Raw genomic sequence first — 26,251 nt, 5'->3', positions numbered from 1 at the left:
GTTTTTTCTGTTCATTTTCCAAAGGAACAACACTTTTCATTTTTGCTATTCTTTTTCCAAAGGAATGACACTTGCATTTTTGCTATTCCTTTTCCAAAGGAACGACACTTTTCATTTTTGTTGTTCCTTTTCCAAAGGAATGGCACTTTCATTTTTTCTGTTCCTTTTCCAAAGGAACGACACTTTTTACTTTTGTTGTTCCTTTTCCAAAGGAACGACACTTGCGTTTTTGTTGTTCCTTTTCCAAAGGAACGACACTTTTCACTTTTGCTGTTCCTTTTCCAAAGGAACGACACTTGCGTTTTTGCTGTTCCTTTTTCCAAAGGAACGACATTTGCGTTTTCACACTTTTTTTATTTGTATTTTTGCTTTTTGGTGTGCATTTTATTTACTATTCCCTACACAGAACACCACTTTTTGAGTGTTTTTGTTGTTCCTTCAAAGAAACAACACTTTGAGAGTATTTTTGAGAGCAACTCTTTTCTTCCTCTTGTGGGATTATTCCTAATTCATCTCAACCACATTTTACTGATTCCCTTCTATGGCATGAAGTACACTACTTTTATGAAGACAAGAATTATGGATTTTATTGAAGCGAGTTAATATCATTCACGTTATGATCTTTAATAGGACAACTCATTGATGATAGATTATTTTCAAAAGAGACAATTATTTATATATTACTTTACTACATTGTTTTCTGTTGAACATGATATTGATTGATTATCTTAATACCATGCTGGTTCCACCCTTACTGGTTATAATCTTCTCTGTCTGTAATAAATGAGATTATGGGTATATTTTTTTTTATTGACATGTTCAACTTCTTCCACGATCCCTACTCTTAAGGAGTATTGAGCCTCCCTCTTTTTATCATAAAAATGTGTGATAACAACAAAATTTTGTTCGCGGATGGAGGATAGGGGGTCTCATTACGAGTCAGCCTACTATGTTCATAAGGCTGTAACAAAGTGACATTCCCATTATGGCCACCACACCAAGGTTATGATCCATTGGATATCCAAATTATCCTTGGAACAGGAGGTCTCATCACGAGCCAGCCTGATCACTTTTGCTACATCCCAGTGAATGGCAGTGTGGTTATTTGGTTACCACGCCAGCACACTGATCTCTTCTGTAGAACAACAATGTAACTCTCCATTTATAAATTGAGGATCCTGGCTCATATGGGTTAAAAAGCAACCCTGCCGAGGCTATGGACGCTTGTTGGTAGCAGAGGCTCTGCTTATGGTATTGAAGTTATATCTTATCGTCAATTATTACTATAATACCTTTTTCTTATTTTTTTATTTTTTTTTTTCGGAGAAGTTATTTCCTTAATTTTCCCTATTTTGAACCTTTATGCATGAGAAATTATTTTCTGATCAATCACATCATTTTTCAGCTAGAACACCATCAGTAAAGCATCTTTTTGGCATATTGTTGTCTTTTTTTTTTCTTTTTTCGCATAACCTATCATCAATCCAAAGTGTCCTATCTCTTATTCATAACTATTTTTACACACTCTGCTCTCATTATAACCATAACTCCTGTTGTCCTATCATTGATATGTGTACTCTGCTTCATTTACTGTTGTATTGTTCATTCCCTTGCCTTGTCATCAACACAACACCTTTCATATGCTTTATGGTCATGGGATCCTTTTTCCAATTGGAGGGGGGAATGTATGCATTATGGGATTGCATGCGATATGATTACTACACTCTGCCATAACTTGTTGATTTGACAACATATTAGTATTGCATGTATACATAAGTTTTTCTAATTGAAATTTTTGCATGCATCTTATCTGTTGCTATTCAAAGCTAACACTATGGATTCAAGAACATTGTATGCAAAATAGTGATTTGTTTACAAGAGAACAACAAGTATGGGCAGCATTCTATTCACAGCATGACCACACTATTGCAATTTACAGAAGAGGCTCGAGCAACTTGTGAACGTGAACAATTGTTCAAACATGATGTGCTTGCATGGATTCCACCTTTAGCATCACTTTCAGCACCAACTCTTCCTATATCAGCTTCAACAAATGCCAATCCATACATGTCATTCTACATTTTTTTCGGAGGTAAAACTTGAGGTAAAATAGCATAATTTTCTAATTTATTACAAATTTAGGAGAATTTAATGAAAATCCATTTTGAGCATTATTTATCATCGTTCATTCCACTTCTTTACCACTCCCCTTTTTTTTAGCGGCATATCATCTTTCAGTTTGGGGGAGTGTCGCTTTCATTCATTTCTTTCTTATAACCATGTCATTCATATTATTTATCATCCATTGCTATTCTTATTCATTCTTAACACCTCCCTTATTCCATGTTGTTTTACACCAAGCATAGAATTCAATAGCTGGTAGCAACCACCTCTATTTGTTTTCTAGCATCACATGAGGGCATGCTAATTCTTCAAAGAGGGGGAGGAATTGCTACGCATGATGGATGTTTCCTACTTTCTTTCTTAAGGCATACAATTTTAGTGCAAAAATTGATTTCGACATATTTTTAAAACTATGAACTCATTTCTTGTGATCTCTGGAAAACACAGACATATTATTAAACTACACATACCCAGATAATTTCAAGATAAATTGGTTCATAAAATTTCAGAAATCATGCACTCTCACCTACAGCCATTTTGTTTATATCTCATGATCCGTGCATCAAAATGATCTGATTTTTGGATCATAAAGGCATTCATATATTACAAATCTACTTGCAACATTTCAACAAAAGCTGGTTTGTAGTTTTTGGGAAAATGGTTAATGAAGGTTGCTGTCACTTATATCATATTTTGCTGCAACTTCATTGTTATGCCTTCATCAAGATTGCTAAAATTGAATATTCATTAATTAAGGAAGAATTCATTTGTTCTATCCATTTCATGAGCTGGGATGAACAAATTTTTATTGCTTGGTTAACACATGGGTTTTGTCTTTGGGTTGCATGAGGACATGCAACATATTGAGTGTGGGGGTATGTTGGGCCGTTAATATGCCATTATTATTATCACTTGTGAATGCTTATTCCACCCATTTCTACTATTCTTCATCACGTCATTTGTCATAATTTATCATATAATTCTATTTTACGATGATTTATGCTCTTATGTAAAAATATTATTTCTAATAAATTGATGATTATGCATGATTTTATCAATGATAGTTTTAATAAATTGGTTGTAACATTATTCACCATTTTTAGCCTCCAAGATAATTTCCAGATTGAAGATTTGATCATTAATATTCCAACTCATAAATTCGTTGGAATAAGAAGTGACAGTTTTGCGGTTGAGATTTTGAGCAAATGAAGAAGAATTTGGAAAATCCGGAACATGGGGTTTTTCCAAAATGGACCCAATTAATTTTAGCAAAGAACAGTTTGCCCAAATTTTGCTTGTACTAAGAGAACCACAGGGTTCTTTGAGCATGATTTTCTCAGATTTGTTGTTGTGGCCGTCCTCCAAATCTCAGCTACAAAGCCAAATTCGCCTTGCTCTTGTTGAAATATGGATGAAAATATATTTTCTTGTTGATCAATTGGTTGAAAACAATCCAATTTTGTAATAGAAATCATGTTGTAGTTATCTCTATTGTAACTTCTCTCTGATCTCTCCCTATTTAAATGAAAACAGAGATCAGAGAGAAGGATGGAAAAATGGTGGAGAATTGAGGATGAATTAGAGATTCAGAATTGAGGACGGCAGAGAGAATGGATAATGGCTAAGAGATGGAGAGATTTCTTGTTGTAATCCACTATAACTCTGCTTTGATATTTTAATGTAAATCTGGTTGCCATTCCATCGTTGATCCTGAAGTAACCCAGCAACATCCGCTGGCAGCTAAAGGCCCAACCTCTGGTGGAGTACACTGCTGTTGCTGTATATTATATTTTTGGTTTATGCGTGGTTTTGCTTATCATCTTTATTTGGTAATCTGTTATGTTCTATTATTTTACACCACAGCTCTGTCATGTAATCGCATTTTCTGAGACAGAAATATCATATTGATTTTGCAACGCATTGCTGTTTCTTTAAGTGCTGATATAAATGGTTTTTACAGGACACCGTTGCTGATCAATTATAAAATATATGTGTTGTAACATTTGACCATTGTTATTATTGAATTCATCTTGGAAATTATATTTCCTTACGATTGTTGAACTTATAAATGTTGTTGTTCCATTCTAAAAAGACAATCATATTATTTATAAGACTGATAATTGGATTACCAGATCAGATTACCATTTAGGTGTGCCATGTGTTAAGTTATTATGCATTTGTATTTGGCTTTCAAGCATTGTTCCGTATTTCATCATTAATCAATGTTGTTCTATTTCTGTGTGTTATTCGATTCATCCTTCAAGATAGAAGATTGCTATTTGATTTCTGTAGGTCATGATTGTTGCATTTATTTTTGTAGATTAAGGTGTTGTTGCTTATTGAATTCAGTTGTCGTTACATTTTCTAGCTGCTGTTCCATTTTTTTTTATTTGCATTATCTTTGCTTTGGTGTGCAGAAGGTCTAAGACTGTAGTGAACACTGACATATGCTATCTAGTTCCCAGTTTGATGATCTTTCTTTTGAGTTCCTTTTCAATTGTATCAATCTCTAGAGGAATGAGTTATTGCTACTGTATCCTCGATTGATGTTTGCTGAGTGAATAGTTGAATTTCAGAGCATTTGAGTTCATGTTGTTGTAGTTAGATTTCTTTTCAAGCATTCATTTACTTTTGTATTTTAAGCACTATACTGCAAAACATTACTCTTGAGTAAATAGCCACCTCAGACTGAGTACACTCTTGGAATAAAAAGTCGTCCCTGGGTTGACAATTAATGTGAAGATATTTAGGAGTTAAAAAGACACCTTTTTATCGCTTGACAAGTGTCCTCAAGCTTATCCAACTAGTAGAAATGGAGAAGGGAGAAATCCAAATGAGCAAACCTAAATTAGAGGTCTCTATATGCTTCTTTGAAGGAACAACCTCTCCTGCTCTCAATAAGTCAATATCCCTCTTCCACCCCAAAATAAATAAGTGTCGATGCACAGTTCTCTTAAAATAAATAAATAAAGGTGAAAGAAGAGAAAGGATTCTTGTGTAGAGAGGTGAAGTAAGAAACTTCGTTGAGGTATTGTTCAAGCTTGCTAGCAGCAGAGCAATGCTTGTGTTCCTGCATGACTCCGTCGGGGCATTTTCCAGGCCTGCTGGCAACAGAGCAACACTAGAGATGAAAAATCATACTCTAAAAATCTTAAGCTCACAAGCTACACTACCCTTCTCTACTCAAAACATTATGATTTTGTTGAATATTATGTTGTGTCCAACCGAGAAGGTATAGAGGGGACCATGTCTATTCGTGGGGTAATTGGGAAGGCCAAATTAATCTGCATGATGAATCAATACTCCTTGAAGAACCAAGGCCCCCTACATAGAAGAAATTAAACAAGACAGAGAAGTTGGAGTTCAACTAATGTATCGGTAAGTGTTGTATCTGCCACAACACCCTCCAAAATTTTGGCTTACACTCAATTTTGGAGCCTTCCTTGGTATTTTACATTGTTTTCACAAACATTAAAGCTCATATCATGAGCTTTCTTGTAGTGACTTGTTCCCTTCTGCATGTTGGGTTAATTTTCGTCTTTTGGCTTGTTTGCTTATCGTGCAATGTTTGCAAGCCTATTGTGATGGTTTTGAAGGTCTGTCTTTGTGTATATTAGTTGTTCTCACTATGTAAACATATGTTGCACCCATACACATGTTGAAAATGGCAACAAGAAATGCTATAAATAGCATCTCAGGTACTAGTGTTGGATATAGAAACAAGGAATGGAAATGCTACAAATAGCATTGCTATAAATAGTATTTCGGGATAGATTACAATTTTAGTTAGTCCCTAAACTAAAATTGAGAAGTAAAATTCGAATTTGATCTTAGCAATTGTTTGTAAAATAATTAATTAATTCATCTTGAGTTAATTAATTGAAGAAAATCAAACATGAAGTCTATGTGAAGACATGCAACAGTTTCTCCATTGATTGAGGATGTTATCCCTTTATTAAAGGAGATCGGGATGAGTTGTACTTTGAGTTGTAATTAGTTAGCTCAGTTAACTGAATTAAGTCCAAATAGATTAGTTCCAACAGTTTGTGGAATTAATTGTGAGTTCAGTTAGTTAATGCATGCATGCATGTAACTGTTGCACTTCAGATAACTAAATATTCTCTCATAAATAACTCATTCATGTCAATTCATTCAAAGACCCAGTTGAGATCAAAGGAAGGGACAATGTAGTATCAGGTGGAGGAATATAGGAAACTCATCCATGCAGAAGGAATTATCTCCTTCAGGACCGCGCAGTTACTTTCGAGTTTAAAGTGTTGTGTGAGAGGAAAATTCACACAGGTGGCAACATTGGACCCCAAGGAAAATTGTACAAGGAAATAGGAGGCTTGGAGGGCTGAGGGAAGGCATATCTTGTGTCTATTCAGTCTGTGAGTTGTATTGTTCGATTGCAAAGAGAGCAGGATAGCTTGTGAGCTGATTCTTTGTGTAATCTGAACATATTTCCACTTGTATGATAATACAGATATTGGGGTTTTTAGCTGAGGCTTTCCCCAGAGTATTCTTCTAAGTTCACATGTGATTGCTTTCTCATTCTCAGTTATATGTGTTCTATTTGATCTTTCTCATATTCGATTAAGCTTCCGCAGGTTTGTTGTAGAAGTAGATCTTGTATTTTGCTTTAGTATATTACATAATCTGTTGATCTACAGTGAGAATTTCTACATGGTATTAGAGATAAGGTGATCGAAGTGAAGAACAGTATACAAAGAAGGGAGAAGTTCGAAGTTTGAAGTTCATGATTATAGAATTCGAATTCTTATCACATCTCAAATTTCACCAATGGCGTTCAACGGTTTGAGGCTCGAGTATGCCCTTGATGGCAGCTCGAATTATATAGCCTGGAAGGATTGCATGAAAGTAGTATTAGAGGACAACGGTCTAAAGGACTTCATTGATCAAGAAGTCCCCAAGCCAACAACGACTAATGCTACATAATTGGCGGAATGGAAGAAATGTGTGGCTAGAGCGAGGAGAATCCTCCTGGAGAGAGTTCGAGACCACATTATCTCGAGCCTCCATGGGAAGGAGACACCGTTTTCAATGTGGAAAACATTGAAGGATCTATATCAAAACAACAGTGATCAAAGGAAGCTCGCGCTGAAAGACAAGCTTCGGAAAATCAAGTGCGAAAAGGGCGACACGATCTCTACATATCTGAACAAGCTCACCACCTGCAGGGATGAGCTTGGAAGTGTAGGGATCATGACAACCGATGATGACATGGTGATTATTTCTCTCCTTGGTCTTCCTAAGATCTAGCATAGCTACCAAGACTCGGTAAATGGAAGAGAGAACTACCAGATTGGGAACGACTTTGGTCGGATCTAATGTAGGAGGAGATAAGGAGAAGCACCAAAGATGGTTCTTCATCCAAGGAGGATGAAGAAAATTATGCCTTAGCGAGTAAGGCAAATAAAGGGAAGGAGAAAGATTCTCATCCCAAATCGAGTTATTCCTATGGTGGGAAGAAGTTTGACAAATTGAAAGTGTGATGCTTTCATTGTCATGAGGTGGGCCATTTTGCTACAAATTGTCCACTGAAGAAATCCAAGATGGGATTCAAGGAAGGATATGAAGGTGAGACATTGCCCTCATCGAGTTGGATTTCACCCTCTTCGCATGCATGGTTTCATCCATGGTGGGATGTGGTTGGTTTCTTGACAGTGGAGCTTCATTCCACATTGTTAGGTTCCTATACCAATAGGTTTCATTTTTCATGATTGACAATGGAAGTGCCAAATATGTTCATCTTTTCATGCTGCAAAGGTTCCATATTTTGTAAACAAAAGAAGAATATTAAAAAATGAAAAGAGGGTATGCCATAAAAGAGAAATCAAAGGGCAAAAAGAGTAAATTGGTCAGAAAGAATAGTAGACATGAACCCCAAACCAAAAGACCAGGAAAGTGGCCAGTCAAAATGCCACTGCTATCTTGTTTGTAAGTTCACAATGTGCAAATACTATTGTTTATCACACTTGATGGGTGGCCCAACAGTTCAAACTAGACTATTCCATGTTTAAATTGCTGTTGTAGAATAGAGAAAGAATATCTGTCCAAGCAATTTAACCTTGGCAAATGAGTAGATAGGTAGAGAAATTAAGGAGCCCAACTGCTTAATATGGGCCCTTGGAAGAGATAAGGGTAGATTTAGATAGGAGGGAAGTCAAAAGAAAGAGGACAATCAGGGTTTGCCAGTTCAAGTGCACCCAATCAAAAGGAAGAAAATATGTTAGGTGTATTAGGCTGGGTAGGCAGTTTGAGGTTGCAGAAGCAGGTGGGTGCTCACTTTTGTCTTGTCAAGAAAGACTCATATCATCAGTGACATAAGTACCAAGGCAGTTGTTGGACTGTAGAACAATGGAAGCATGACTAATTTCCCCTTCATTCCCCATAAATCATTTACTAACATCCCCTCAAGGAGCTTGGGATCTGCCCAAGGGTCCTGTTTCACTTCATTTCATGATAAATGCTAAGTTGAATCTTGACTCCACTTAGTGGAAAGAAGCCACATTTCTTGTGTAAAAATCATTACTCCATACTCCTTTCATCTTCCTATGTCTAAGTTTTCACTCCACATACTTAGCATTCACCCATACAATTTCAATTCATAAGGTCATATTAACCTCTAATTTTATTATTTAGCTCCCTTAAATCATTTTCCCATCCCTATTTTTACAAAAAACTATATAAAAACCCAAAAAGTGTTAATATTCCTACCCCATAGCACTATAGCTATATAACCTAAGTTCGGGAAATATTAAAGTCCATTTGGGACTTATATTAGCCCTTCCGCGTCCAAACCGCACCTGGGATTAATTTAACGTCTGGTTAAGTTAATAACCTCACCTAAACCCTCCATCTAGACCATCCATAACCCCAACGCCCATGTACATAGGGGTTAGTTTAACATTCAATTGAACTAATAACCTTCGCCGCCTGTTTAAATCATATAAAAAACCCATATAACCAAATTTTATGCCCCGGATATATTATAAAATATTTAAATATACGCGGGCCCCCGTCATTACATAACCCCGCAACTTTAAACGTCCCGTCCGTCGTCCGATCCTGCGCCCAGCATCCAACGGTTGGCAATCATATCACGCGCCCCGATCTGCCGGAGATTAGCGTCCAGGGGATGGGCGGTATTGCTGCCATACCCCTGCCACGCATCAATCTCCCGACGTGATCGGAGGCCCCCTCTGTAATACCGCCCCGAGCCAAAAGTGGTGCGGGAAATCCAGGAACCGCCCGCCACCGGCCCCCTTAACGTCAGCTCCCACGTCACCGATGACGTTGCATACACTTCGGCCCGCCACTGCCCTGTACCACTGCCACATCACCTGATGACATCTGCGCCCCGCCACCATGTCATATCCCACGTCACCATACGCATCACATGCCACGTCACCCTCCGTACCCACTACGCACCAAATTACGTCATGCTGACGTCATCCCCGAAAAGCGCCAAAAAGCGCTAAAATGCCCAAAATTGAATAAAAAGTCGTGAAAACGACCATTTTGGCTTATTTTCTATTGATTTGCTGGCGAAGAACGTGCATGTAATTTCACGAGCAATCCGCCACCAAGCGCCGCACAGTCCATCACCTTCTGAATTCGGCTCCACAGCTCAACTCCACAGTTCAAGGCACCCCTGCAAACTGTCCTCTGTGCCATAAAACCAGGTATTTACCCGCAGTTGACCTATAAACCCTCTTTTTCCGCAGTTCCTCCATTAAAAATTGATTGAACATCTGCAAATTCGCACTAAATGTACTCCAGCACCTGAAATTCCACCTATAAACTCACTGGTTGATCCCCTGTTCAAGACCAACCCGGAAAATTTGCCCTCCTCTGCAAATTTAGCCATTAAAATACATGTCGAGGCCATTTTCGCTGGCAAAGTCTGCAAACTGTCCAAGCATTTACTTCCTTTGTCAAAATCCTCTGTAAAATCTCACTCCTTTGGCTAGAAATCAATCCCATTCCCTCTGCAATCTACCCACAGAGCCTATCAATCCAATGAATTCATTTAAAAAGACTGTCTAAACTCTGCAGAATCTGCTCTTTTACCATAAATTGTACACAGTGAAGGCCAGTTCCATATCTAAGCCCATTCTACAGCTTCCTGACAAAACTTCAGAGGCAATTTTCACTGTTCAACTGTTACACCAATCCAAATTTCAAATTACAGACACAGAGCATACAACATGGCCACTCTAGCAGCCTTGAACATTGCTCCTCTTAATGCACCTCACAAGGAACTTGAAGCATTGCCCCTGGCTGATAGGGACCACCTTATTCAGGATTTGGTTGGTGACAGAAACCACTTGCAGACCTTCTGCCAGCGGAGGAAAAGTTACTTGAACAACAGTGACATCTATGGCATTTGGGAATCAAACTTGCCCATTTACTTCCTCCCTTCTATCAATATTTTCCCTAAAATTATTCGCCTCTGCTGTGAAAACTATGACCCATCTCAAAGAGTAGTCAAGTCTCCATCTGGGAGCACCCTCTTCCAAATAACTCCTGATTCAATCAACCAAATGCTAAACTTCAAGCAAACTCAGCTTCTGATGCCTCTCTCTATGAAATTCCTACTTGATGAAGGTCCTAAACTCTCCAGCTCTAAGATAGCCCGAATTTCCAAACTATTCATGAGAGCAGACCGCCAGCCTACAGGGCCACCTCCTTTTCGGTATGTGTGCTTTAATGAAGTGGGCAAGTTACTGGTTGATATGATATCCTACGTACTAGGTTTCAAAGCAAGTGAGCACATTGATGAAACTATACTAGTCATGCTGTCTGCATTCACCCCAGGACAGCCCCCTGTTGTCAAGTACAATTATGCCAAATTCATCTCCAACAAGATACATGACCAACTGCTGAAACTGGATAGGGAGGGAGTCTTCAAATATTCATCCTATACCTATCATTTGTTCATGTATTACCATCCAGACTGCTTCCAATGCCCCATCAAAAGATTGGACTCTAAAGGGGAAAAGAGGTCTGTAATTTTCTGGACCTTAGTCTTTCATGAAGTCCAGAACTCCCCCTACTCTTACTGTGAATTTATTGACCTATTTGTCTATCCAATTTCTTGTCTCCTGAAGAGAGCCCCTCCTGCTAGGTTATCCTATGACATGCAAAAAATATTGCAGCTTTCAAAGAACTACAAAATAGGTGACTGGTATTTTTACCAGAATCACACTGTCATTAGGATCTATGGCTGTGAGCTCTGTCCCTACAGGCTCCCAAGATATGTGCCAATGAGACTCTTTGCCTTGGAGTATTACAGGAAACTCATCAATTCAGACTTAACTCATTTTCATAGTGCCAAGAAGAAGGCTCGCCTGAAATTCAAAGACCAACTAGGCCCCTTTGTCATGAACAAGAAAGAAGGTTGGCAAGATGCTGATCAAATACTGGGGGAGAAACTCAAGTTAAAAAGGAGTTTTTGGTGGGTCCCTTATGACCCAGATGGCTTTATTAGTGCCAGAAAAATAAAATATAGGCTGTCAGCCTATGAGCATTGTAAAATCCCATAGATTGAACAATTTGCCAACCAAGATGAGTGGGTGGCAGGGACACTAGTTGAGGAATTCACCCAAGAAGAAATTATGGAGCAAAATGTTAAAGATTTGGAAAAAACTCTTGACTTGGATTCTTTTGAGCAGGTGATATTCAAACTGCCACATCAAGTCGAAGAAGGCACATTGTTATGAAACCAGCTCACAAAAAGATAGAAAAGAGAGATCCACGCCTTAGAATTCAGCCTCTTCGAGGGGAAACCTCCTTTACATTACATAAATGAACAATTCTTGGATGATACAAATGAAAATACCTCCTGTCTATATATAGGAGTCTAAGTGGTCCCAATACAATCAAAGCCTACATAACAATAATATTGTAGGGCACAACAATAACAATAGTGGGCTTCTATGTGGCACAATAGTAACAATATGGGCACTACATGGGTACATCAATATAATAAGGGGTATAACTACAATAGTAATGGGGTAATCACTAGTATTATAGGGACCCAACATGCCCCCCTCCTTCAAAAAAGTGTTGTCCTCAACGCTTGAGTAGTTCAGGATAGTTCTGCATAAAATTCTCGTCCTCCCATGTGGAATCTTCAGCGGATAAGTTCTTCCACTTGATAAGGTACTCTGAAATTGATCGATTTCGTAGCTGTCGAGTTCTTGTTTCTATAACTGCTTCCGGTTCCAATATAATTTTTCCTTCTTCGTCAAGTTCTGGCAATATTGTTTGAACTGGGAGCTTGTCGCCTATAACCTTCTTTAAGCATGAAACATGGAAAACTGGGTGCAATCGAGAAGCTGCAGGAAGCTCCAATTTGTATGCCATAGTACCAATCTTTTGCAACACCTTGTACGGACCATAATACTTTGGTGATAATTTATTATCCTTCTTAGCTTGCTTGAGGGACATTTGCTTATATGGTTGTAGCCGTAGGAATACCCAATCACCTACATCAAAACTTCTTTCACTGCGATGCTGATCTGCCTGTTGTTTCATTCTATTCTGTGCCAACACAAGGTTATCCTTTAAGAGTTGGAGGACTTGTTGTTGATTTTCGATGTGATGTTCCACTGCCTGAACCTTAGAATTTTCTCTTAAATATGATGTGATGGATGGTGGTTGATACCCATAAAGTGCCATAAATGGGGTCATTTTTGTTGCTGTATGAAAGGAAGTGTTATACCACCATTCAGCCAGAGGCAACCATTTGACCCATTGTGTCTGTTTATCAGATACAAAGCAACGAAGGTATCCTTCCAAACATTTGTTTACTATCTCAGTTTGCCCATCAGATTGAGGATGATAAGATGAGCTATGAGCTAACTGAGTACCAAGACAAGAAAATAATTCTGTCCAAAAATTTCCAGTGAAAATGGGATCTCTGTCACTTACAATAATCTTTGGGTTTCCATGTAGCTTTTGAATTGTTTCCATAAATGCAGTAGAAACTGTACTGGCTTTAAATGGATGTGATAATGCACAAAAGTGTGCATACTTGGTAAGTCTGTCAACTACCACCATGATGACACTCTTTCCCTCAGACTTGGGTAAACCTGTGATAAAATCCATTGAAACCTCCTCCCAACGTTGGCTTGGAATGGGTAAAGGTTGTAATAGACCCGGTGTCTTAATTGTTTCAACTTTATTTTGCTGGCAAACCAAACATTCTGCCACAAACTTTTGAATATCTGATTTAAGGCCATCCCAAAAAAATTCCTTCTTAACCCTGTGGTAAGTTTTTAAAAATCCTGAGTGCCCTCCTAAGGGAGAAGTGTGCAATTCCATAAGAATCTTTTGTTTTAGCTGGGAATTCTTACAGAGGTATAAGCGATCTTTGTACCATAACGAATCATTTTTCCAGCTAAATGTATCAGACGTACTGGAATCTTGTTGTAGCTTTCGAATAAGTGCCCACACTTCTTCGTCATTCTTCCATTCTTCCCTTGCTTCATTTATCCAATCTGGTTGGATGATAGAAATAGCGCACAACAATGCTTCCACATCCTCATCCTTCCTTGAGAGTGCATCTGCCACCACATTTTGCTTCCCCTTTTTGTAGATGATTTCAAAGTCATAACCCAACATCTTTGTGACCCACTTTTGTTGCTCTTCAGAGGATAATCTTTGTTCTAAAAAGTATTTAAGGCTATCATGATCTGTTTTTACCTTGAAGTGTCCTCCCATTAGGTAGGGTCGCCATTTCTTAAGTGCATGGAGTATTGCCAACATTTCCTTCTCATAAATAGCTTTTCTTAAAAACTTTCCCTTGATTGGACGACTTTCAAAGGCAATGGGTCTTTCATCTTGCATTAGAACAGCACCAATTCCATTTCCTGAAGCATCACATTCCACAATAAAGGTTTTTGTGAAGTCCGGTGTAGCTAAGACCGGTGCTTGGCACATTGCCTCTTTAAGATGTTCAAAGGCCTTTGTTGCTTCCGGAGTCCATGAAAATGCATCTTTCTTCAATAATGTTGTTAGAGGTGCTGCTATTCTCCCATAATTCTTAACAAACTTGCGATAATACCCTGTCAACCCAAGAAATCCGCGCAATGCTTTATGGATGTGGGGATTTTCCATTCCTTAATGGCTTTAATTTTGCTAGGGTCTACCTTAACTCCTTCATGAGATACAATATGACCCAAATATTCCACCTCCTGGACTCCAAAGAAACATTTGGATCTTTTGGCATATAATTGTTTCTCTTCCAATAGTTGTAGCACCCTGTCAACATGTTCAACATGATCCTTCCAAGACTTGCTGTAGATTAGTATATCATCAAAAAATACTAACACAAATTTTCTAAGGAATGGTTTGAAAATTGAATTCATCAAACCTTGAAATGTTGAAGGTGCATTGGTAAGGCCAAAAGGCATGACCAAAAATTCATAATGACCCTCATGAGTTCTAAATGCCGTTTTCAGAATGTCTTCAATCTTCATTCTGATTTGATGATATCCTGAACGAAGATCCAACTTGGTGAAGTAAATTGATCCATGCAATTCATCCAGTAATTCATCAATGACAGGAATGGGGAACTTATCTTTAATAGTGAGCTTGTTGAGCTCCCTATAATCCGGACACATGCGCCATGATCCATCCTTCTTGTGCACCAATACTACTGGAGCAGAGAAAGAACTTTGACTCGGTTGAATTATACCAGCCTCTAGCATTTCTGCAACCATACGTTCAATTTCACTTTTTTGGACATAGGGATATCTGTACGGCCTGATGTTTGGAGGAACACTTCCTGGAATCAGATGAATAGCATGATCATGATCACGCATAGGTGGGAGACCTTTGGGAGTCTCAAATACCTTGGAATTATTTTCCAGGACTTTTTGGAGATCTGGAGAAATAGATGATTCTAATGTGGAAACATCTAGCGAACATAATTGTGCAATTACACCCCTTTGCTCCTTTTTTAGAAGCTTTGTCATACCATTAGAGCTGATTATCTTTCCTGGTTTCCCTGCAATACCCCTTAATTCAACTTCCTTTCCTTCCACAGAAAATTTCATGAAAAGTTCTTGAAAATTAAAAGCTATTGTACCCAAGGATTGTAGCCATTGGACTCCTAGTACAACATCAGCACCTCCCATTGGAATGGAAAGCATTGGGCTAGTCAATACATATTCTCCCATGGATAGCTTGATATTATGGCACTTTCCAGAGCAATTTATTGTTCCTCCATTTGCAATCATCACTTGACACTCTGGTGCTGGATATAGGAAGCAATTCAATTCTTTTGCTACCCTACAATGAATAAAATTGTGGGTGCTTCCTGAATCAATCAACACTATCACCTTTTTCTTCTTGATTTGTCCTTCTATCTTGATGGTTTGAGGAGTGGTAATTCCCGCCAATGCATTACAAGATATGGTTCGATTTATTTGTTCTTCATATAGGCTTTGTTCCTGGAATATATCCTCTTCTTTTGACCTTTCTTTCTCCTTTTCTTCTTCCTCTTCACAATCTATGTAGAATAATTTCTTCTCAGCACACTTATGACCTTTTGTGTATTTTCTATCACAATTGTAACAAAGCCCTTTTGCTCTTTTTTCTTCCAATTGTTGTGGGGTCAACCTTGTAGGTTGTGGAAGACTATGGGCAACAACACTTCCATCTTTATAGTTGTGAATGGTATGCTTCCTAGTTGCCATAATTTTGCTTTCCATTTTTCTTGCTAACCTGAATGCCTTCTCTAATGAATCAGGTTCCCAAAGGCGCACATCATGTTGGATATTATCCTTTAAAGACCCTATGAACACATCAATCCTATGCTCCTCTGGAATATCTTTTATCCTTATGTTCAATTTTTGGAACTCCTCAATGTGCTCCATTATTGAACCCTTTTGTTTGAGATTATCAATTGGCTAAAAAAAGTGTTGCTTTTTGTATCCTCATAATGTGCTATCAATTCTTCCGTAAAAATTGCCCAAGTGATAAATTGTTTACGAGAACAAAGCCATTGATACCATACAAACTGATTTGGTTCCAAATATAAAGTTGCCATACGTACCTTTTGTGTGTTTTGCACATTATTGAGATCGAAGAATTGCTCCATCTGTAATATCCATGTGGCGGGATCCTTGCCATCAAACTTCCTCATATCGATTTTTGGAACATGATGAGTCTTCGATCCAACATTAGCATCTATGGTATCTTGATTAACATTTCTTTTGTTCTCATCATGAGTTTCCTTTACTACCTTTTCACCATTAGTGACCCTTTCTTGTAGCAACTTCTTCAATTCATCCATCTTATCATCCATGCCATCAAATTTAGCATCAATCTTAGCTTCCATGCCATCCATCTTAGCTTCCATGCCATCCATCTTAGCTTCCATTCCCTTTATCTTAGATTCCACACCATTTACCTTAGATTCCACGCCACTTATCTTAGCTTCTGTTAGCTTTTGTGAGCGTGACATTTGTTGCACTTGTTCTTGTAATTTTGATATATCATGTAGCATTTCTTCCTCTTCTTCATGAGTCATGCTAGAGCTTTCAGGTTCCTTACTAGGTGTTGGCATTTTCTTTCCTCGGGGCATCAGTTACCGATAATAAAGTTTTAATATGCCCTTAGAATTCCGTTAAACCAAGCTTACACAAAAATTAAAAAAAAACTACACACCTTTTTTCACTTTATAGAAGCCTGATATTGAATCTGATGTATCTCTGTAATTTCGGATCCTCCAATTCTGAAATTGCTACCTGTAGTAGCCTTCTGCGTCCTCTTTCCAATGCCACAAGTCTGAGCCAAATTGGATTCTCCAAGGAAGAGTTATGTGAAATCTCCCACAGTTACTTGCTTTTAGACTGGTTCAGTAGAGCGAACTTGTACGACGTGCCACGAGTCACTGTTTCAACCTTTGAATCTGAAACACATGCACAAGAAACTACAGTCCGTCCTATTTCTGTACCTTTTTACGAAATTTCAATCCGATCCTCAGAGAGAGAGTTATGACGATTTTCCCCAGGTCACCTGTTTTGAATGTAATTCAGGAGTCTGCCAAAAGACCAACTTCCTCAGATCATATCTCTGAAACTATCACGAGAAAAGCTCTGAAATTCGGACCCAAGGTTCAGCGCAAATTCTTCTCAAATGGGTTTTTTTTTGCGACTTCTGAAACGTCCCAGAAAAAAAGTTATAGTGAAAATGCCATGATGACCTGTTTGGAGCAGCGAAACCCTAGAATCCAAAGCTCTGATACCAAATGTTATGAAACCAGCTCACAAAAAGATAGAAAAGAGAGATCCACGCCTTAGAATTCAGCCTCTTCGAGGGGGAAACCTCCTTTACATTACATAAATGAACAATTCTTGGATGATACAAATGAAAATACCTCCTGTCTATATATAGGAGTCTAAGTGGTCCCAATACAATCAAAGCCTACATAACAATAATATTGTAGGGCACAACAATAACAATAGTGGGCTTCTATGTGGCACAATAGTAACAATATGGGCACTACATGGGTACATCAATATAATAAGGGGTATAACTACAATAGTAATGGGGTAATCACTAGTATTATAGGGACCCAACACACATCCATTGGTGAAGCTTCACAAGCTGCCCAAGAAAGATCTACACCAGCAACATGTACAACAAAAGGCAAGGAGGTAATGGATGCAGAACAGGAAACAGTGATTGAACAACCTACCACCTCAAAGGAGCAGAGTCAAGGGCAGGCTCCTCCACAACAAACTGAGGCACTACAAGTGCCAGCTTTACAGACTCCTCTTAATGAGGAAAGAGGTAAAAAGAGGGATAGGGAAGAGACCACACCTCCAAGTGGGTCAATCCAGCAACCAGAAGCCAAAAGACAAAGAGTTGATCCTCAAGTTGAGGAAGAAATTACTGAAGAAGTGATAGAGAGCCCGAGGAGTGGAAGAGAAACAAGCCAACAAACACCTACTAGCTCATTCCAGCAAGAGCAAGAGAGGCAGCAGGGTATGGAGGTCTCTTCCTCAAGGCAGCAAAGCAAGCAACCGCCTGGCATTAAAGCCACTTTCATGGAAATCAAGGCTCAGAATGAATTGTTAAGAGTACAACTATATGATCAATTCCTCAAGGCAACAACCTCCAAACAATAGAGATTAATGGCAACCTATGACTTTAAGGAGGAAAAGATGATTCTGAGTCACTTCAAGCCTAAGATACCACAGCCCCAGACAATTGCAGATTATATAAAGACAAGCTTAGAGGTCCTCTCCAAGGACATACACCCGATGGACCAAATAGAGCTGCACAAGCAAACAGGTGAGATGGTCTATGCCACCCTAGCAGACAAGGCCATGCTGGCCCATCAACTGAAGGAATCACTGAAAAACACAAACACTCAATTAGATTTGGAAAGAATGTCTTCCTCTGCCAAAGATAATAGAATAAAGACATTGGAGGAAATCATTGTGGAACTAGGACATGATCCTAAGAAGGATGCTAAAGCCATCCAGGCCCTCATAAGGAAAAAAGAGGAAGATATTGCTGCACTCAAAAAGCAATTGAGGATACCTGTAACCATGCACCCTCAAACTGCAGAACTTGTGCAAGAGAAAGAAACTGAAGATACCATGGATCTGCTAATGAAGATGAACCACAGAATAATTCAGATGGAGGGAGAGTTGGAGAAAGCATTGCAGGGCAAGCAGGGAGAGTCGACCTCCCAGCCACCTCAAACAGCTCCAACTGTTGCCACTACTGTTCCTCCTACACAAGCAGCAGCAATCCCTCCTGTTATCCCAGCATCCACAACAACTACATCAACTACAGATGCTACAGCAGCAGCAACAACAGCAACACCTGAATCTAGCATGAGCATGGAAGAAATGATGAAAGCAGTCAAAGAGCTAGAAGTTCAGGTGACAGAGGTGAAAGAGGCCAAAGAAAAGTTGGCCAAGCTAGAGGCAAACTATGACAAGTCCAAGATGACAGTGGCTGAGAAACAAAGAGAAATAAAAGCCTTGGACAACAAAATAAAGGCCTTAGAGAAGGAGCTTACTTTGGACAAAACTCTGACTGAAATCAAGAAGATTTTGTGGGCCAAGATTGGCCAGTCAATCACTGACCAATGGAGATCGATTCAAGCCATACATGAACAGATAGAATTGATAGGCCTAGCTCAGTTTGAGACTCAAAGGGCTAGAGTAGCATTGGGAAATATGCCTGAGCAGGCCAATAAAATGATTCACTTCCTCAACACTCATACCAAAGAGGAACTGGCAGCATTAGACATCAGTAGCAGGACAGATACTATTCTGACAGCAAAAAAGGTGCTGACCCTAAGAAATTTTGTGCAAACTCTAGAAAGGAAGTGCCAGGAAATGCAGGCAGAAATAGATGATTTCAAGTTAAAGCTTGCAGCATTACAGAGCATAGGGTTTCCCAGCCTATTAACCAGCACTGGAAGACTGCTGACCCGTGAGCAGTATGCTACCAGGATGAACAATTATGTTTCAAATCAAATTACAGCATCCTCAAGTACCTCAGAGGAAACAGGGCCTCCCTCTGGACAGACTCTTTATGATAAATTAGAGAACCTGTTTTATATTGAACATGAAATAAATCACCTGTTTGAGGTTTAGCCCAATTTTTACAGATACACTGAAGCTGATGAAACACTCATAAAAATACAAAGACATCAGCTGCCTACTGAGGATTGGTGGCAAGAAATGCTGGAGATTTTACCAAGGTAATTTCAGTCCTTTTCCCTCTTTTGATCAGCTTCAGATTTTGGTCAGCTACAGGTCAACAAAAATTGAGTACACAGGCCACCGGTTAAAGCATGAAGACAACAGGCAAAAGAAATCAAAATATGACTACAACAATTTTATGAAAAACCAAATATGGATACCAAGGCCAGGACAGCAAAGCAGTGACTCAGCAAAGAAGCCAGGACAACAAACACAGAAACCGCAAATTAAAGACGCAGCTGCAGCCAACTCAGTTAGTCCAAAAAGTCAAAATTCTCTGACAAAGTGGACAGCTAGTGCACCAACAATTACTGCAACATTTATTTCTTTCATTTACTTCTTTGAAGAGTTGGTGAGGGAACTTATTGCATGAAGACTCATCCATAAGATATTTTGTATCTCATTTTTGTATAAATACCTCCCCATAGAATGTATTTGGGGTTGGTGATTTTCTCTCTAAGCTACGCTGTAATTTCTGAGACTCTCTAATACAAATGGCTGTTGAAGTTCATGGTTTCTGTGCTGTCTGAATGTGCAAATGATGTTCTGGGACTTGCTACAGAATTCCTGTGTCATTCAATGGAACAATAAGTTATTCTAAACTTCGTTTTATGTTTTCTGTGTTTGCAAATTCCACATATGTTCATAATCTTGGTAACAGAGAAGAAGAATAGCCCAGGATTTGTTTAACAGCACCCTGTGTTCAATCTCTGCTATCAAATATGTTTTCTTCAGAATTAGTCATAAATATGAATTCTTAATTGCTCATGTTTGCACTAATTCCTTCAATTTGAATACTGTTTAGGAATTCTTAATTGCTCCTGAATAATATTCATACACTTTCCCTCTACCAGCATAATGAAAGATTCTTGACTGACTTTCATTCCCTGGCTTCATTCCATCAATTTCTTGATTTGAAAATTGTTCCTAGATTGCCTACCCTGCTCTGTAGCATTACCATTTACCCAAGAAACACTTTCAGTAGTACACCATCATTGACTCCATTGCCCAATAGTATAGACTGTTTTAAACTTGCATCCTAGCCCTGCTTGAAATCACCATCCAAACAAACTTAAAACAAAAACATGTGCATCATAACTAGCCTAAAAAATTCCAAAAACAAAGCTAAACTATAAAGAGAAATCCCTCTCTGGTTGCAGGTAGGCTAGGACCTACAACTAAAAGATTGGTTAGTGGTTACCTCGGTCGTATTCCCTCCAGGAGGCAGGGAACAACCTGAGTGATAACACACATGACCGGCAATAAGAGTTTGTTCAATACCTTGGCAGAGAAAGATCTCCAAATACTCATAGCGATAGGTAATGATGAAAAGTATAGTGTCTCAGGAGTAGGCACAATTGTTTTTCAGAGGGAGCATGGAGCTCGCATTACCTTGACAAATGTGAAGTATGTGCCAGGACTGAAGAAAAACTTGGTATCGATTGAAATGCTGGAAGACAAAGGCTATGATGTAGTCTTCAGTAAGGGAAAGGTTTTCTTTAAACACATCACCACGAGATAGGTGAAGAAGATCGGTTCACGAGTCAAGAACCTGTATGCTCTTGAGGTTCAAGATGCATGCAAAGCCTTGAGGAGCAAGGCAACTGATGGAGACTTGGTGGTTGAGAGGGAGAGTACATTACCTCTCAACATGCAGCGCCAAAAGAAGTCTCAGACAATTGTGAAGGAGCCACAATTGGTGAAGCAGCTTCAGGAGGTTGTGGAGCAGCCACAACTGGAGAAGCTGAGAGGAGATCAAGTGGAGGCATCCACTCATGCAGAGACCTCTAGTAGGGGGAAATTTCAAGCCAAGTGGGCAGAGGGATCACATGCATCCATACCTCCAAGTCGGAGGTGGGGTGATGTGGAGTGACAGTCCCAAGAACGCTGGAATAGGGGCAGGATCATTGAGGTACCCAACCTTTTTTATTAGACCTTGCTACAGGTGCCCTGACGAGGAGTAGCAAGACTCATTGAGTGGGTAGAGACAGATGTGGATGGAGTGGCAGAGAGAGCTACAATGCAAGAATCCCAAGACAGTGCAGAGCTAGTAGGCGGCAACAATGTGAGAGGCACAGGAGTGTTGCACCAGTGCAGGATGGCACAGAGATGTGTGCAACAATGCGATATGCATGGAGTGTTGCAGTAGCTCAGAGGTCACAGAGGGAGAACTTGTCAGCAGCAGAGGAAGATTCAGCATCAAAGGATGTTTCTAAGTTGGGAGTTTTTTTTGTTTCTAGAGTTGTTGGAGCAATAACACTTGGGAGAAGTGTTGCATGCAGAACATTCCAAAGGTTCAGGATCGGGATCGAGCTGAATGCCTTTCTTGTTGAGAGGGAGTGTTGAAAATGGAAACAATAAATGTTAAAAATAGAAATTCTATAAATAAAATCTCAGGTACCAGTGTTGGATATAGCAACAAAGAATGAAAAATGGAAATGCTAAAAATAGCATTGTTATAAATAGTATTTCGGGATAGATTCCAATTTTAGTTAGTCCCTGAACTAAAATTGAGAAGCAAAATTCGAATTTGATCTTAACAGTTGTTTTTAAAATAATTAATTAATTCATCTTGAGTTAATTAGTTGGAGAAAATCAAACATGAAGTCTATGTGAAGAAATGCAACAGTTTCTCCATTGATTGAGGAAGTTATCCCTTGATTAAAGGAGATCAGGATGAGTTGTACTTTGAGTTGTAATTAGTTAGCTCAGTTAACTGAGTTAAGTCCAGTTAGATTAGTTCCAACAGTTTGTTGAATTAATTGTGACTTCAGTTAGTTAATGCATGCATGCATGTAATTGCTGCACTTCCGATAACTGAATATTCTCTCATAAATAACTCATGTATGTCAGTTCAGTCAGAGACCTAGTTGAGATCAGAGGAAGGGACAGTGTACTGTCAGGTGGAGGAATTTTCCTATATAGGAAACTCATCCATGCAGAAAGAATTATCTCCTTCAGGACTGCGCAATTACTTTTGAGTTTAATGTGTTGTGTGAGAGGAAAATTCACACAGGTGGCAGCATTGGACCCCAAGGAAAACTGCGCAAGGAAATAGGAGGCTTGGAGGGCTGAGGGAAGGAATATCTTGTGTCTATCCTGTCTGTGAGCTATATTGTTCGATTGAAGAGAGAGTAGGATATCTTGTGATCTGATTCTTTGTGTAATCTGAACATATTTCCACTTGTATGATAATACAGAGATCGGGGTTTTTAGTTGAGGCTTTCCCTAGAGTATTCTTCTGTGTTCATGTGTGATTACTTTCTCATTCTCAGTTATATGTGTTCTATTTGATCTTTCTCATATTAAATTAAGCTTCCGCAAGTTTGTTGTAGAATTAGATCTTGTATTTTGCTTTAGTATATTGCATAATCTGTTGATCTACAATGAGAATTTCTACAACACAAAGTCCTAAGCATAGTCGCATAATTGTCATCACGGTCGTCCCAAAGTCTATCTTAAGTGTCGCACTTGTCGTATCTTGTCACAAGGTATTCACACAAAGGGAAATGATTTGTTCATGTGTTTGTATGATATATGTTGCTGTGTCATCAAATTATGCTAAGTGTATTGTCACATTCAAGGTTCATCACAGTTCATCACCTATCCCACACTTAGTCATTTTCAGAAAATATTCCTAACCGAGCCACTTAACTTCACTGGGCCCCAACTGAACTGCACATTGTGCAGCCTCAACCCTCTAAGTTGTGACCTTGCTACTTGATATTGTGCAATGTGTAGTCTATGTCTCCCAAGGTTGTTGCACTGCATAGTTCCTATGCTTAAGTTCCAACCTTGACCCCCGAAATTGTGTAGTTATGTCCTCCATATGGGCTTGAATTGTGCACTTCACATCTTCAAGGCTCAAGCTCATCCCCTAAGTGCTTAAATTATGCTAAAGCCTAACCTCCCTTGACTCCCAAAACTGTGCAGTTAGCTCTCCGAGTGTCCATTCCCTCAACCTAACCCCACTAGCTCCAAAAACTACGCAGTCTTGTCCTTCAGGCCTCCCTGAGCTGCGCACTGCACAATATCAGAGTTCAATATTTTCCCTGGTTGTTGGCACTACACGTTGCACATTCACTGAGTCCCTCTCCCTAGCGTGTCACTTGTTTCAGGATTAGTTGGCGGATCATAATGCATCATCTTAGACTAGTGGGTTTTCAAATTGATGTCGTCTCATCATGAGTGAATTACAGGAACATATACCCTATCATGTCATGGAAATATGATGGAAAAGGAGAATAAGGAGGGAATCATGCCTAAAGACTCTCTTGTAGCTGAACTCACAAGTAGATCAATCAAGATAAAGCAAAGGGACACAAGTTTAACCATTATTCAAGACTAAAGATCATTGAATATTCTGCATCACCAATCCATGAGGAGGTGAAGAGAAAGAATCTACAAGAAGACATCCAACACTTATCAGCAATAGTGACTTGACATTGCCACATCATCAAGCATTCCATCTCACCATTTTCATGTCATGTCATGTCATGAGTGGTCATATGCCACATCACTACTATGGATCATGTATATTGTATTCAAATGTATTGTGAAGTGGAAGTCCAAAGGACACACATAGAATGTAAAGAGTCATGTAAGTTGAAAAGTCATAGTAAGTCAAACAGTCACAAGGGTAGTCAAAGAGTCACCTTTGTTATATATACTCCCTCATTATATGAGCAAATGACTTTTCACCTTGGCTCCTCACGCAAGGCATTAGAAAGATCAACTAGTTCTTTGAGGAGAAAGGAGTGGCTCCAATGCTCCACTATTGGGGCTAGTGATGTATGTTGTAAACATGTGTCTTGGGACTTTTACTTAATAACAGAAGCCTTCAAGGCCAACATGCCCTTCATGCATCGACTATGAATGTTTGTAAGACTATTCTATGGATGTTTATATTTCATGTTTTCTTTCACATGTGCTAAGATAGTTGAACTATTTTAGTTATTTTAGTACTTACCTTATTGAGAATGTGTTGTAATGGTTGTTATTGTTGTCCCATCCTTGTGGACTATTCTACATGATATTAAACAAAAATTTATTTATTTTTTGGTTGTAACGATCATCGCATCCATTGTGGACTATTCCGTTGGGTGTTAGATGGACCCTTCAGGTTCATGTGTGTCTCTTCTTGGGTGGTACTTTTACCTCTCACTTAGAGGCTCACTGCCGCCCCCCCGCTCCCCCCCCCTCCCCCCCTCCCCTACAGTAGAAGAACCTTGACACAGTTTCCACTAAACACTCACCAAGCACACCTTCTTACTTTTTGAAGATACCTTTGCACCCCTCTCTCTTGCTGACAGTTAGAGCCAAGAAAAATCTTTAAGAATTTGGCAACCAGGCCTTTATATCGGATGGGACTCCTACACCAAACGGTGTGAGGTCTAATTGGGACTTAACATGAGGGATATCCCCTAAATTTTGGCGAGTCCAACACCATCAACATATACATTTTTTACATTTTCTAGCCCAGGTGGTAAAAATCATCGAACTTCGGATGAGTGTCGTTTGCAAACCGTGAGTCCAAATGAGATAAAACAAGAACTGATGGAAAGCCAACAAGAAATTAAATGTGATGATGCATCAGAATGGAAATATGAAGAAAACAAAAATCTCACAAAATTGTCGCACACTTAACCAAAATAAAATATTAAAAGGTGATTTAGCCAAAATTTATGAAAAGGGTCCCCATTATTATTATGAATATAATAAATTAAAAATTGGGGGGGGGGGGGGGGGGCGTTGTGATTTCCCCACAACATAACCCAAAAACACTAATTAATTGATTAATGTGTAGTGTTATGCAGAAGGGATATGTGCGGTAGAAGTGTGCAGATGGGGAATGTATGTAGAGGCACGAACATTGTGAATGAAATTTAACCCAACAAGGTTTATGACTGCATAGCATCATACATATTAAAACACATCTAATTTAAAATAAATATTTAATTGAAAAATGTGACATCACAAATTCACTTAGTATTTGGGAAGCTAAAAAAAACAATCCCACATTAACATAGTACAGGTGACAATTGATCGTCGACCCTTATTTCATACTCGATATACATGTAACCCAATCTTTACATGCCCCAAACTTTAATAAGCTCAAATTGCTAATTAATTTATTAATATGTAATATGTTGAGGTACAAAATATTGCAGAGGAAATTTTATGTTCCTTTCTCCATAGACTTATTCTCCCGCACAACACTTCTTCGTCACACACATTAAGAAGCCAAAACTGCTAATTAATTGATTAATATGTAATTGTTGTCGCTCCGACAATGACCCTCCAAAATTGTGCCTACACTTGAATTTTGGAGCCTACTGAGGATCTTGTGATATGTTGTT

The sequence above is a fragment of the Pinus tabuliformis genome, chromosome 9 (genome assembly GCF_031772625.1).
Source record: "Pinus tabuliformis cultivar Carrire ecotype Pingquan chromosome 9, CPIR1, whole genome shotgun sequence".
NCBI lineage: Eukaryota > Viridiplantae > Streptophyta > Pinopsida > Pinales > Pinaceae > Pinus > Pinus tabuliformis.
The sequence above is the reverse complement of the archived record's forward strand: the minus strand, read 5'-3'. Positions refer to the sequence as shown.